Source organism: Trichomycterus rosablanca, chromosome 12 (assembly GCF_030014385.1).
Source record: "Trichomycterus rosablanca isolate fTriRos1 chromosome 12, fTriRos1.hap1, whole genome shotgun sequence".
Classification (NCBI taxonomy): Eukaryota; Metazoa; Chordata; class Actinopteri; order Siluriformes; family Trichomycteridae; genus Trichomycterus; species Trichomycterus rosablanca.
The window spans coordinates 29717016-29726247 of NC_085999.1; the positions used below are offsets into that span (position 1 = coordinate 29717016).

The 9232-nt window shown below is 41.1% G+C and overlaps 1 protein-coding gene across 1 annotated transcript in view; it reads right to left on the reverse strand.

The window, feature by feature from the left end:
- The window catches only part of LOC134324000 (transmembrane protein 50B-like), a 12166-nt gene extending 7608 nt beyond the window's left edge, over positions 1 to 4558 (reverse strand). The window contains exon 1 of the mRNA XM_063005641.1: positions 4470 to 4558. The gene's annotated coding sequence lies outside the window, so the exon portion shown is untranslated. The remainder of the gene's footprint in view (positions 1 to 4469) is intronic.
- Between the last annotated feature and the right edge of the window lie 4674 nt (positions 4559 to 9232).

A 9232-nucleotide genomic window follows, 5' to 3' on the forward strand; every position in this document is an offset into this window, starting at 1 on the left:
GTGGCGGCGCCCTGGTGAGAAGTACCAAGACAACTGTATCTTGCCTACAGTCAAGCATGGTGGTGGTAGCATCATGGTCTTGGGCTGCATGAGTGTTGCTGGCACTGGGGAGCTGCAGTTCATTGAGGGAAACATGAATTCCAACATGTACTGTGACATTCTGAAACAGAGCATGATCCCCTCCCTTCAAAAACTGGGCCTCATGGCAGTTTTCCGACAGGATAACGACCCCAAACACAACCTCCAAGATGACAACTGCCTTGCTGAGGAAGCTGAAGGTAAAGGTGATGGACTAAACCCAATTGAGCACCTGTGGCGCATCCTCAAGTAAAAGATGGAGGAGTTCAAGGTGTCTAACATCCACTAGCTCCGTGACGTCATCATGGAGGAGTGGAAGAGGATTCCAGTAGCAACCTGTGCAGCTCTGGTGAATTCCATGCCCAGGAGGGTTAAGGCAGTGATAATAATGGTGGTCACACAAAATATTGACACTTTGGGCACAATTTGGACATGTTCACTGTGGGGTGTACTCACTTATGTTGCCAGCCATTTAGACATTAATGGCTGTGTGTTGAGTTATTTTCAGAAGACAGTAAATCTACACTGCTATACAAGTTGTACACTGACTACTCTAAGTTATATCCAAGTTTCATGTCTACAGTGTCGTCCCATGAAAAGATATAATAAAATATTTGCAGAAATGTGAGGGGTGTACTCACTTTTGTGATACACTGTACATCATGGCTGTAAAAATCCTCCTGATAATCTTCCTGCCATCCTGTAAGTGGTTAGTTCATCAAGTGCTGGAAATACAGCAGAACGTTCAACTCTCTTAGTGCTCTACCCATGGTATCATTATTACTCTGATCTTAAGCACACAGCATGAAATCAGATACAGCTTTAGCATTTAGAAAGTTAGCATTTTATCAACCATCATTTTGTGTAAATGTTAAAAATAGCCAAGAGGTAAACAAGCTGACAGCTAGCAGCCTGAAGTCTCAATTGTAATTCAAACCAAACTTAAGACATTCCATAGTAACTCAGAACATATGTATATAATTAACACATAGCTAGCAGGGTGGCTTAATAGCTGGTTGTCAACACTGTGGCAATTTAGAAATTGCAGTTGCAGCTCAGTGGTTAGGATACTGAACCAGTGATTAGAAGTTGCCACTGTTGGTGACGAGCGCTTGCAATAAGTCAGTTTGGATAAATGCGTCTGCTATATGCCATGGATCCGGCAGCAGGGCATTGAGTCAAAGCAGGTTGCTACCAGCCAACAACCAAACAGGTGCAAACAAGATTGGATTTGATTGGTTCATAGTTGTTTTACTTATGAAGTGATGTGAGCCTAAAGAGTAAATTGGATAACCTGTCCAAACTCTTTGGGTTAGGCTTCACTGGGAATACTAAGTATATACACATAACTTTTGCCCCTCATAATGTTTTGACCCCAACACCACTATGAATAATTTAACTACACTGTATTAAACATTTTAGCCATTTGAAACAGTTAGAAGTAAGGCTGGCACCGATCCGATACTCTGTATCGGTCCGATATTGGCCCAAATCACTGGATCGGATATCGGAAGGAAAAAAACGTGTAATCCGATCCGATACTGTCGCTTAATGTAAATAACACTTAATGTAAATGAGGCCATTGTTTGTGTGTAAAGCAAATAACACACAAAGATAAGTTCCAACAGTGCTGTTTATTGCCACTCACTCTTGATGACATCATTAACATGTGCCACTGATCTACAACTCATCTGCAACAGCCATTCAGAAATTAAAACACACTGATTTACTTAAACTTTTAGCATTTAAAAAAAAACATCTACTACTGCCACATCAAAAACACTGTTTAAACACAATAAAAAAAATCATCTACTACTGCCACATTTAAAAACACTGTTTAAACACAATAAAAAAATCATCTACTACTGCCACATTTAAAAACACTGTTTGAACACAATAAAAAAAATCATCTACTACTGCCACATCTAAAACACTGTTTAAACACAATTAAAAAAATCATCTACTACTGCCACATTTAAAAACACTGTTTGAACACAATAAAAAATCATCTACTACTGCCACATCTAAAACACTGTTTAAACACAATAAAAATCATTTATAAATCGCTTTATAAAAGATAAATCAAACTTGGATAAATCGGTCTTGTCCCAGCTTGGAGATCTCTCACATTCTCAACGAATAATCCATTAGTGTTATGAAATAAAACAAACTACACCGTTTCCCGTTTAGCCACAGATGTCCTCTTCAAAATCCAGCAGGGTTTTTTAATAAGCGTGCTTTGGTTTTTAATTATCTAATAACGCAACAGAATGGAAAATCTCAACTCTGCGTCAATTCTAATTGGTCCATCGCGTTTGACTGACATCCACATCTTCCAATTGTAGACACTTTTGCTAAATGTTCTGTGTGTAAAAGTGAAAATAACAGCAGTTTTGTATAAGTGTGATGTTGAAGGTTCTGTATTTATTCCTTTAGAATATTTGTTTCACAGTCTGAGCGTTATATTTAGATAGCTAGTTTAACCATGGTGCATTGAGACATGTATTATTACTGCTTAGTTGTTTGAGAGGAGAAATGACGGTATCGGATTGGTATCGGTATCGGCAGATACTCAATTTGCAGTATCGGTATTGGACATAAAAAAGTGGTATCGAGCCAGCCCTAGTTAGAAGTTTTCTTTGTGAAGAAATGCCAGTGACCTGCATACAGTTCTTACATTAATCCCATCAAACACTTTTTACATAAATTGGATTGTAATTTGCAAAGTCAGTGCATGACTCCAAAAATGCTGGTTCTGTTGAACCAACACAAATTCCCACTGGCACACCAAAGCCATGTAAAATGCCCTCCCAGGAAAGTGAAGGCTCTTATAATCCTAAACAACTTCATATAAATCCCCATGGTTTTGGAATTGTGTCCTCATACTTTTGGCTAATAAGCGATCGTTAAAAGTACAGTAGGCCATTTTGTTAAGAGTTAAATAAAGCTAGGTTTTTTGAAATTCAAAATCCAAACAAATACAGCCCCTCCCGTCAGTGTTCTCTTGAAAGCCACAACCAAAAACACATGCAAGCAGGCTTCCTAGACTAGAACACCTCCATGCTAGCTCTGTGGAGCTTACTGAATTACCTGGAACAATAGTGACAGACAAATAACGTCTCCTCCGTATTTCTATAGGTTCATGGTTGTGGACTACCTTATTCTTCTATTGACAGCTCATGGAATTGTGAAAAGAACTGTATTGTGTCACTCATTTGACTTCTAGGATTAGTGATCCATGTTTTAGTTTCAGTACACGCACAACTGTTGACAGCGTTCCACAAAACCTATACTTTTACAAACCAAGGTCTTGAAATAGCTTTTTCTATAACCTTAAACCATATGCAAAGCCAACCACCATTAATGAACAGAGCATCTAGAGCAAGCAGATTATGTGACCTCATCTGTGGAGCTTACTGAATTACCTGGAACAATAGTGACAGACAGATATTGTCTCGTCCGTATTTCTATAGGTTGATGGTTGTGGAATTTTTCAGAGCCTGAGGCATTATGGAGATTTTTTTTTCTCTCAGTAAAGCTTTTATTGACAGCTGATGGAATTGTGAAGAGGACTGCATCATAAATACCTGGGTTCGATCCCTAGGTGGGGCGGTCCGGGTCCTTTCTGTGCAGAGTTTGCATGTTCTCCCCGTGTCCACGTGGGTTTCCTCCGGGTGCTCCAGTTTCCTCCCACAGTCCAAAAACATGCCACCAGGCTAAATGGAATAGGAATAGGACACTGAATTGTCCTATAGATACCTAGCCGCTAGATGCACAAACCAGTGCATTGTAGTGCCGGTCCCAAGCCCGGATAAAACAAGGAGGGTTGTGTCAGGAAGGGCATCCCGCATAAAAATTGTGCCAAATCAATGCGAATCATGATCCGCCGAGAGCTGACCCCACAACCGAACGGGACAAGGGCCGAGGAAGAAGATTGATAAAACAAATACTTAAAAGTTTTAATTTAACACCTTCTACTATTATAAATAACCAACTATTATGACCCAATTATTATGATATTAATTTTGCAACAGAGGTGGCCCCCTATTTAACCCACTTGGAACTCTGTTAGTTGCTTCACGTTGCTTTGAAATGGCACATACTCAAGTAGTAATTCTCAGAGCTCTTTAAAAGCTGATGCATGCTGTTAATTGCCAACCACATATAGAGCATTTTGCAAAAGTTTGGACACCCCTGGTCAAATCCTCAATCGTCAGACTAACGTTACAGTCAAACTGAAAGTAAAACTAATGACTTGTAAATACGGAGGACTAATGCACTCACAAAAAGGGAACTGTGAAAACCAGATATCGCAAACGTCACATAAAATATATTATATTAAAATTATTATCTTAGTTTACGTAGATATAAGAGTTTAGGTGTTTTCTCACCGTTCAATCATGGCTTTAATCGTCGTTAAGACCTGCACTGCACTCTCACTCTACTTCTTTACTGAATGTTATGCTGCGTTTTTTCTCTCAGACGTTTTCTGAGCTGCCACTGGCTAGTGAATACTTTTTACCCTGGGCTTGTAACAGACTGGCCAATCCCAGCGAAAAACCTGACACATATAACCAATCGTAATGCAGGAGGCGGGATTTGTCGCAAAACGGGTAGCAAAATAATTACACACACTCAACTTCCGTGCTTTGACTTTCAGGACGTCTTTATTTTGACAGGAAACCATTTGGTTTGTTTCTTTGCTTTTTTAAAACGAGACTTAATGAACTACACACTCTGTTCTCCTGACAGACACACTCCACTTGCTACCCTTGAAGCTTACCCCTAACAGTAGGTCAACTGGTCACTCTTAATTGCCCCATGTGTGACTGATAACTAAACACACCATCTGTATACAGCAACACAAACTTTTCTTCGGTCAGGATTGACTTTATCTTTGTTCTATATATAAATAAAATTATGCCTTACAAAAGGCTTTTGTGTGTGTGTGTTATCATGGTTAATAATCTGAAACCATTCAGTCTTAAAGGAGGCTTAAAGGAGGGAGCAATTCTATATTAATGCCCATTTGGAATGGTATTTCCAACAAGCTCCTTATCAGAGGTCCACTTACTTTTGGCCATATAGTGTATATTAATAAAGCACACATAGGATTAAGATGTAAATAAATATATAATTAATATTCTTATGTCACTATGAATGCCATTTTCTTTCATAAAATAGTCTCACATATTGTTAAATTGTTACCATTGAAGGTTTCACAAACCAGTATTCAGCAGCAGCTTGTTCCTGCTAAAGAACCTCGAGTTTTGGTAGTACTAAATCAATAAACCAAAAAAACAAGTTTGTCAGTCAATAGCAGTATAATTAGACAAAGTGGCGAGAAAGCAGATGTTCCCAGACAAAATCATTACTGTACAATAGGTACAAAGAAATACTAACGATGAGATGCAAAACCCCCAGACGAAGCAAACATTGACCAGGTATTTTCAAAATTTCAGAACATATATTTTTATATCTGTTTTTGAATGAGAGATAATAGACAATTTCTTTAAACTCAATTACAAAAAGAGTTGGAATAGGTGGACAAATGTACATAAAACAGAAATAATTTACAAATCCTATTTGTCAGCAACAAAGTACCAGTGTTGGTGTTTTGGCCTGCACAGAGAAGGGTTAAACACAGTATGTTGTGACACATTAACCTAATCACCAGTATTAACATAATCTGCAATATGAGCCACAGTAGATCTTCTGTTGATTATTAAAGTCAATAAGGGCTTTTTTGCTGATTATGTGTGCTGCATTCAACAAGTAAATTTAAACTGAAGGAACCATCATCAGCCCACATTAGGGGCCAGTGGGGCCCTGGTCCACCAGATGTCGCTGTGGAGCAGTGCACTACAATTAATGCAGCATAACAAGTAATAGCTCAAAAATACAGTGGTACCTTGTAATTCAACGTTCCCTTAACTCAAAATCTTTGAAACTTAACGCCCTTCGTCGATAAATTGGTACCTTTAAACTCAACATTTACCTTAAACTTAAGTGTTCAGTTTTTTTTCATATAAGACGAATCTGCATTTGTGTGGACTAACTGTCAAATTACCCTGAAAGCATTCACATGTATCTGTGTTTAGCTGGATTTTCCTCACTGTTTCACTTTTAAACTTGTGTTATAGCTCGAGGTTCTGAGAAATTGTAAGAATCAGCTATTCCGAGAGAGTCTAAAATGCTTATCTTAAAAAAAAAAAAAAGCTTAACCTGACAATGTATTCTCATGTGAATGCGTCTTTACTGAATGGAATATTGTATTCCAAGATCAGGTTTTATTGATTTTAACTGTTTATTCAGCGTTGTTTATGCTATATTTGTGTTATTTTCAGTGTATAAGTGTCAAAAGCAGCCCCATTATTTTACATTTGCCTAAAATATATGCAATTCTATGGGACCATGGAACGCATTAACAGGTTTCCCATACATCTTTATGGAAAAACATACCTTGAAACTCACTGCCTTTAAAACTCAACGCCACTCCCAGAACCAACTGACATCGAGTTTCAAGGTACCACTGTATATGTTTTTTCTATAAAACTAATACTGTTGTTGCTTTATTACACATGACAATGGTATCACTGCCCGATACATTCCAAACATCTTCCAGTAACTGGTACGTCTCTGTTTGCTTAGCATGGGGCTGGCCCATCAGTGCTTGTCTAAACAAGTGAGAAGTTGAAAACACTGGTGTGCATGTTTAAACCACTTTTAGTAATGAGCTGTAGGGCAAAATCATGTCAGCCCCATGCTGAGAGCAGCGAATAAAAAGTCAAGATGTTTAGTAAACATTGTTGTATGGTATTGGCGTTTCTATGTTCTGTTAATCACTACTAATTTATTCTTGATTTATTTGAGCTACTAAGTAAAAATGCATTAATTTATGGATTGGTGGACTTGAACAGAAAAGTTATTTACAATTCAAGTGTCACGCTTGGAGCCTCAGGGTGATCCTGTGCTCCAGTGTGCCACGCCCTTCTCTCCCCAGTCTCCAGCCAGCCTCCCTCTCCTGATTGGTTAGCTGGGGCTAATTAGCCCCAGCTGCTACTATTTAGGAGAGGCTCAGGGAAAGGCTGGTTGGAGACTATTTTCATGGTAACTCTGTTTGCGTCTGTTTTCTCTGCTCCTGGTACTCTGTCCGTTTGCTCTGTTTGCTCTGTTTGCTCTGTCTGACCTGTTTCGTCGGTTTAGCCTGTCCGTTAGCCTGTTTAGCCCCGTTAGCCTGTTTAGCCTGTCCGTTAACCTGTTTAGTCTGTTTAGCCTGTTTGTTTGCCCCGTTAGCCTGTTTAGCCCCGTTAGCCTGTTTAGCCTGTTTGTTTGCCCCGTTAGCCTGCTTAGCCCCGTTAGCCTGTTTAGCCTGTCCGTTAGCCTGTTTAGTCTGTTTAGCCGGTTTAGTCTTTGTTTCGCCTGTCCGTTAGTCCTGTTTAGTCTGTTTAGTCCTGTTCTGTCTGTTTAGTCCTGTCCTGTCTGTTTAGTCTGTTTAACCTGTTTAGTCTGTTTAGCCTGTGTAGCTTTGTTAGCCTGTTTAGTTTAGTCACTGTTCAGCCCCTGTCTGTTAGCTTAGTCCTTGTTTGTTAGCCTGTGTGTATTAGCCTGTCCGTTAGCCTGTTTAGTCTGTTTAGTTCTGTTTAGTCTGTTTAGTCCTTAATCCTGTTAGTCTGTTTAGCCTGTTAGTCTGTTTAGTCCTGTTAATCTGTTTAGTCCTGTTAGTCTGTTTAATCCTGTTAGTCTGTTTAGCCTGTTAGTCTGTTTAGTCCTGTCCAGTCTGTTTAGTCCTGTTAGTCTGTTTAATCCTGTTGGTCTGTTTAGCCTGTTAGTCTGTTTAGTCCTGTTAATCTGTTTAGTCCTGTTAGTCTGTTTAGTCCTGTTTAGTCTTTGTTTAGCCTTGTTAGCTTTGTTAGTCCTCTTAGCGTGGTATGTCCTGTCTTTTGTTATATTAAATCTGTTGTTTACACATCTCTGCGTTTGTGTCCGCCCCTCCTGTCCGTCTAGCCCACAAACCGTTACAGAATAGTCTCCCTTATAGGACACAGCGAGATGTTACTGGTTTATACTTTCCCAGACTTTGGCTCTATGAGGTTTCCTCAAGTCTTCCCGCTTAGTAGGCCGGCTCCTTATGATGGAAGCAACCATAGGGTTGAAGGCTTCCTTCTACAGAGCCAGCTCTACCTGCAGAACCTTCTGGACCCCCAGCCAACTGAAATCGACAAGGTTCGATTTATGATGTCTCGGCTGAGGGGTGCTGCTCGTGAGTGGGCTAAGCAGCTTTGGTCTGACAGGGGAGTTGAGCTGAACTCGGTGAAGGATTTCGAGGGCCTCATGAGAACCAAATGTTCATGCAGCAAAGCGCCCACTGCTAATGTGGTCCGGGTTCCAGTGTCTCCAGGGTCCAAACAGCTGACTTCTGACGCATATCCAGGGTCCAAGCAGCTGATTTCGGACGCCTCTCCAGTGTTTTCGCAGCTGAGTCCAGTTTCTCCAGGGTCCAAACAGCTGACTTCTGACGCATATCCAGGGTCCAAGCAGCTGATTTCGGACGCCTCTCCAGTGTTTTCGCAGCTGAGTCCAGTTTCTCCAGGGTCCAAACAACTGGCTTCTGACGCATATCCAGGGTCCAAGCAGCTGATTTTGGACGCCTCTCCAGTGTTTTCGCAGTTGAGTCCAGTTTCTCCAGGGTCCAAACAGCTGGCTTCTGACGCATATCCAGGGTCCAAGCAGCTGATTTCGGACGCCTCTCCAGTGTTTTCGCAGCTGAGTCCAGTTTCTCCAGGGTCCAAACAGCTGGCTTCTGACGCATATCCAGGGTCCAAGCAGCTGACTTTGGACGCCTCTCTAGTGTTTTCGCAGCTGACTTTGGACGCCTCTCCAGGGTCCTCGCAGCTGTATGACGTTTCTCCAGTGTTTTCGCAGCTGATTTCGGACGCCTCTCCAGGGTCCTCGCAGCTGAATGACGTTTCTCCAGTGTTTTCTCAAGTGACTTCGGACGCTTCTCAAGGGTCCTCGCAGCTGACTCCGGACGCCTCTTCGCCAGGGTCCTCGCAGCTGACTCCGGACGCCTCTTCACCAGGGTCCTCGCAGCTGACTCCGGACGCCTCTTCGCCAGGGTCCTCGCAGCTGACTCCGGACGCCTCTTCTCCAG